The sequence below is a fragment of the Rhagoletis pomonella genome, unplaced genomic scaffold, assembly GCF_013731165.1.
Source record: "Rhagoletis pomonella isolate Grant_MI unplaced genomic scaffold, Rhpom_1.0 Rhpom_scaffold_00005, whole genome shotgun sequence".
NCBI lineage: Eukaryota > Metazoa > Arthropoda > Insecta > Diptera > Tephritidae > Rhagoletis > Rhagoletis pomonella.
Genome location: NW_023458559.1, coordinates 2,644,106 through 2,650,155, shown reverse-complemented (window position 1 = coordinate 2,650,155; position 6,050 = coordinate 2,644,106). Strand labels below are relative to the sequence as shown.

The 6,050-nt window shown below is 33.6% G+C and overlaps 1 pseudogene; it reads left to right on the top strand.

Annotated features, from left to right (window-relative positions):
• LOC118739750 overlaps positions 1-6,050 on the top strand; it is a 15,740-nt pseudogene that overhangs the window by 741 nt on the left and 8,949 nt on the right.

Sequence of the window (6,050 nt, the reverse complement as noted above, 5' to 3'; positions counted from 1 at the left end):
AAATTTATTGGCGCAGATAATTTTTCGCAAAGTATGCAAAGCTTTTTATTCTAATTTCTTTTCGCTAATTTCTTATAAAAACGTAGTTCATACTACAACAAAAACAACACTAATTCTTATAAAAACGTAGCTCATACTACAATGAAAAACATAAAAATAAAATTTATAAACTTTGTGCAAAACTCAGGAAAATTCAATAAATTTGCACCTTTCTAATCAGATGTTTTCGATAAATTCTAAGTATACATTTTTAATATTCTAAGCCAAACCATTTGTTCCTCACTGCGATAAATTTCGCACACACAAAAAACTTAATTCATTTTGATTAAAATTCACTAACAGTAATTTCACTCTCAAAAAAGAAACTGAATTCATATTAATTATAGTTAAGCACTTTGTCCGCTATTAAATACAAAATTTATAATGTCAATTTTTAGACTATCTTGTACTTCTTCGGAATGTTTCAAGAGGTAGCTGTCCAAAACTTTCAAAAAATCTGCGTTTCGGCTTTGGGGTTGATTCGGACTTTTGAAGCCAGTCGCTTACAGCTCCATACAGTTTGTCAAGCCGATCCTCGTCACTCTTGCGCTTTGCTTGCTTACTCGTACTGTGGGTTTGCTCTTCTACGCAATGGGCTTCAAAGGAAGAAATTGGCGGTGACGATTCGGTAACGATGGGCGAATCGAATTGCGTCTGATCCTCGTTATCAAAAAGTGACTGCGACTCACATACTTCATGTTCAGCCTGTGATTGAAATGACTCTTTGCTAACAAAGTTTGTATTGCCCAACGTCCTGCGATAGGGAGGAAAATGCAATATATTTATACACATATATAAAATATTTTAGCATTATCATAGGGAATGTTTAGTATATTCCATCACTATTAGGTGCACGATCTTCTTTTTCAAACCACTGTATGTTTTAAAATAACAGGGCAGTCTGTTGACTGTATGAGTTGAAAACCGAAGCTGAAAAACTGCCACGTACATATGTATATCCTACCATTATTTTGTCGAGGAGCAACGTGTCGTTGAAGAAACGCCATCGCCTCCATATACTGCCATCCGCCAATTTCCTTCGCGGCACTTCCAGAAGGCGCTTTTCCACTTTCTTTTACAAAGCGGTCGCGAAGAGACCTCCAGCGACTCTGGCACTGCTCCACTACAAGTTTTGAACAAATATGAATTACTAAGTTGCAATAAATTAAAAAATTCCACTTACCACTTGCACCTGTTGCAGCCGCCACACTCATCCAGGCCTTCTCCTTGGCCAACCGGTTTCTGTAACTAAGAACACTCTTGTCGAAAAGACAAGGGTGCATTTGCACTGCCTGTATCAAAGTGTTTTCCATTTCTTAATTTAATATATTTTGTTTAAACAATTTTACCACAGACGCGTTGTTGGCACAAGACAAATGAAAATAATCAGCTGACAACTGACAGCAACGGATTTAAGTGCGCCAAAAGTAGAAAATAGAGCGACTCTCCAACGTTGCGGCTTCGCATGCGTTGCGACTGTGGCGCTCTGCATACAAATACATATAATTTACTCAGCCGTCAGTTGAATGCTTCTTCGGAACGCACGTAACGTGCTCTATCTGGCAGGACTATAACTTAGAGCAAGCAAACACACACACACACTTTACAATTGACGAATTGAACTGTCAAGCAATTAATTATTTTGAGGATTTCCGTCTGAAAAGTGTTTCATGAGATTTATGATCTAAGTTGCACTAACTTGCTCTATTGTTTTTTTGACAGCTGCTCTATTCTGCTCTAACTTGAGATGCTCTGCATTTTTTCGGTTTCATTAAACAAAACTAATTATTGACAACGCGTATAAGCGAAAAACAAAATTTACCAAAACAGTAACATAACATTATTTATTTTACAACTCCTTGTACTATGTTATTTAAATGAAAAAGGAAAACACTGAATTAAATACATTTAAATATATCAAGCTTTATTTATTCAATGCACTAAAAAGCGAAAGTTTACATGTTTTATTACTTTGTCTTGTACGTGGAAAACTCTTGCTTGCATGCCCATTTTCAGAGAGCCTACATTCACTTGTCTGTATGCCGGAAAAGCTTTTATATAATTTCAATGGAATAAACAGCGTTTAATATTATAATATTTTCTATTGTTGCCCTCCCCTATTTTTTTTTTTTTAAATTTTTTTTTTTTTAATACATACATATTTTTTTGTGTACGATGCCACAAAAGTCCACACGGTCACTAATGACCGTATACGTCTGATTTGGAACAACGTGCCAAAAATTATGTGTTAATTATCCAAAAATACATATGTATATATTTCATGTAATGTTTGAATTAAATATTGAAAACATATTTTTCCGTAATAAAAACTGTGACAAGAATTTGCCACCGATACATAATAAAGTCGTAAATGTTCCAAATACAAACAAATGTTCAAAATACAAACAAATGAAAACAAACAAGAAATAAATAAATGCAGATACAGTCTTAGGCACATCATCTCTGAACATCAACATTGAAATTTTTTTTGTTGTATGAATTACATACATACTTATGTAAATGTTATGTACCAATAAGTTTAATTCCTTAAAAGTAAATTTAAATCAATTAATTGCACATGGAAATCTTTAGCAGCTGACCACACATAATGCGGGTAATTTTTTTTTAACAAGTTCTTTGCACAACATTATGCTATTGATACTGTCAATCTTAAGTTTATTTTTTAGATAAGTTTTTATCAAAGAATCTGTTGAAAATGTACGTTCTACAGCCGCAGGGCTATGTGGTAATGAAATCATATTAAAACAAAATTGGCGAGATGTATGAGGCTATTTGCATTCATTTCATTTTTAATAGAATACACTATTTCCCAAAACATATCAACATTCAGATCGCTGGAAATATCAACCTCACTTAGCCTCAGTAAATTCCACTTCGTGGTTATTATATCAGGATCGCAATCTATGAGATAGGCAAAACCAAACGAGGTAAAATTGGTAAATCTTCTTTAGAAACTACCTTAGCTGGTGTCATTATTTGTAAAAGTTTTATATCTTTACGATTGAAATCAAATCATAAATTTATTTGGTCCAATATGTTACTGATCGCATCTTTTTTAATAAAGTTACTCAAAATTAAGAGATGATGTGCTTTAATAAATAGTTGCATATAAGTATGGCAAAGAGCTTTCAGCTTGGAAGTCTTTGTTAAGGTTGATAATTATGGGGAAAATATCTGATAGAAATACAAAATAGCATTTGGTTTTGCAACACATTCCTTCTCGAAGTCTGCAGATCGCATACCGTTTACTTTGTAAAAGCAGGTATTCAAATAATGTTTCAAACCATCCTATTGCTACTACTACACAACGATCCCTAGTGAAAGCCATCGAGTTTGAGATATGCCCAAGATTTTGTGGCGTTTTCCGAGCAGTAGTCCTGAAATTTCTTCCGTTCATATAACCTCTTTGGACTGTGAAACTATATATGTTGCGGCACAGTGTCTCAATGCTTTTCCGCAATTTTTTACAAGAGCAGCTTGAGCAAAGGTGAAGTGAGTGGCATGTGCATTTAATATAAAATAAATCGGTTTCTACACTCAATAATGTTTTCAGCCCACCCAAGTCTCCAGCCATAACACTGCCTCCATCAGTGTCCAAACCAATCAGTTTTCTTATTTTTAAAGGCAGGAAATATGTATTTTTATAATTAGGAATTTAAAAACTTAATCCAACTGTCCGACAAATATTTTACTTTAAGCAGTGTTTGCATTATTCAACTTTGCGTTCAACAATTGCGTTCAACTCAACGCAGGGTTGCACGAAAAAAAGTTGAATGGCTAAATGTTGGCTGGCGACCAACTTTGTTGAAAGCGATTAGTTGAAAGGCCATTCAACTAAAAGTTGAATGCAAAGTTGAACAATGCAAACACCTTTTTATGGCGAATATTTTGATATTTTTTCATATTTTGATATTTTTAGCCATTCAACTTTTTTTTCGTGTAACCCTGCGCTGAGTTGACCGCAAATGTTGAACGCAAAGTTGAACAATGCAAACACACTTTTACCGAACAACCTACCAACCAAATTTAGTCGGAAAAGAATAGTGCCAACCAAGGCGAATTTATACAAGGTGGTGTTACCGGCGAATTTAGATTTTCGCCGCGGTACTTATTAATGTCAAAATAGAGTGTTTGTTGTAATATGAATTCGCCTTCTTTACAACAAGCGAAAATCTAAATTCGCCTTGGTGCCAACCAAAGTGTATTAAACAAGGTGGTGTTTGGGCGACAGCTGAGTTTTTCGCCGTGGAGGCCATTACGTCAAAATGATGTGTTTGTTGTAACTAATACCAATGACAGTATGGACATCAGCGTATAATTTGTTAGTGTAATTTTTTACTTATATACGGCCAACACCACCTTGTTAAATACGCCTTGGTGCCAACACTGATCGTGATACTGAGCTGGATAACCCAAATAAACACAACTAAAAAGTTTGTATAAAACGATACATTTTTAATCGCACTTGAAATCGTTTTAAATCGACCAACTATACTCAGTTCACACCACTATAGATATTGGAAAAAAGTTTACATACAAATATAAGGTTTGTATCATGATACAAAAAATAATGTAGTTTCAATAACCAACTTTTTGAATAAAAAGGGACTTTTTTTGTAAAAAACTCGAAGCGGCGTTACCCAATTTAAGTTTTTTGGTGGTGGGGATTTTATATCCTAAATTTCGGAGTATAAATAAAATAGTTGTATTAACATTTACCTTTACAAATAATTTATATCCTATCTTAAAAACGCTTAAATTTTACATTAAATTCGATAACTACTTGCCAAAATCTTTACTTTACATTAATAAAATTTTAGTGAATATAATTTAAAATTATTTTAGTGTCATTATGTCACCTGAATATTTCACAATGTAGCTAGCGACTGTTACAGTTTTCTATATAGGATACGATTGTTTCTAATGTAACTCAGACACTGAAATTGCACATTTCGATATTGTTTTTGTCCATTTCTTTCAAGTAACTTGAAAACGGAATTTACTTTTGGCCCATTGGCCTCATGACTTTCAGAGAAGTGAGTATTATCCTTCAATTCTAGTAAGTTTCGACAATATCGTTGTTTCTTTGCGTAAAAATAAAAATATTTTACTGTTCAATATTGGAGGGGGTGCGAAACAACATTGATGATTTATTGTTAGTATGAAAACTAGAAACACAATTATCATGTTATTGAGCATCAGACCTCTTCTCTTTCAAAAATAAAAGGGGAAATGGTCGGTTACTTATGCAACGGTTTTGGGGTGGGGAGCGGAGACGGAGGGGAAATTCAGAAATTTTTACACAGAAAATGTAAATCCAACTCCGACTACGTCCATATTACAAACCAAATTTATTCATAAATTTGTATCTGAAAATGTGGAATCTTCATCTTAAACTAAACTAAATTAAATTGTTTAATTGTTTGACCACACGTGTGTGCTACAATTTTTTGCTTTGGGTTAAACGTTTGGACACAATGGGACGTATACATAAAACCTAACCAAATGCTTTTTCTTAACATTTCAGACCTTGTACTCAAGTTGTTCAAATGAATTGAAGTGAAAGATATATTTAAAGAAAAAGCAATTTATTGTACAATTAAAATACCTTTTTCTTGTTCAAATTTAAATTCTAAAAGCAAAATGTTAGTAAATAAACAAAAAAATAATAACAAAATTTGGAGCATTTTAGATATTGGGTATGGTAGCACGAAATGTCACAATCTACTTAATTGTCAGGTTGTTAATATGGCGACGAAAAAGTGACAATGGAACTACCTTCTTTTTTGTATCATGGTTTGTATCACGATCCAGAAAATAGGTCGCGCCATTCGCGGACCGCTAATTCACTCTTCGTCGATTTGAGAGTATCTACCCATTCGCTGACGTCTCACAATACTTTTGTTTACATTTTCTGGTTCGTGACATTTTAGGTTATTGGATCTTTACAAATTTGCAAATTCGTAAGATTTTGATCGTTGTTTTGTGAA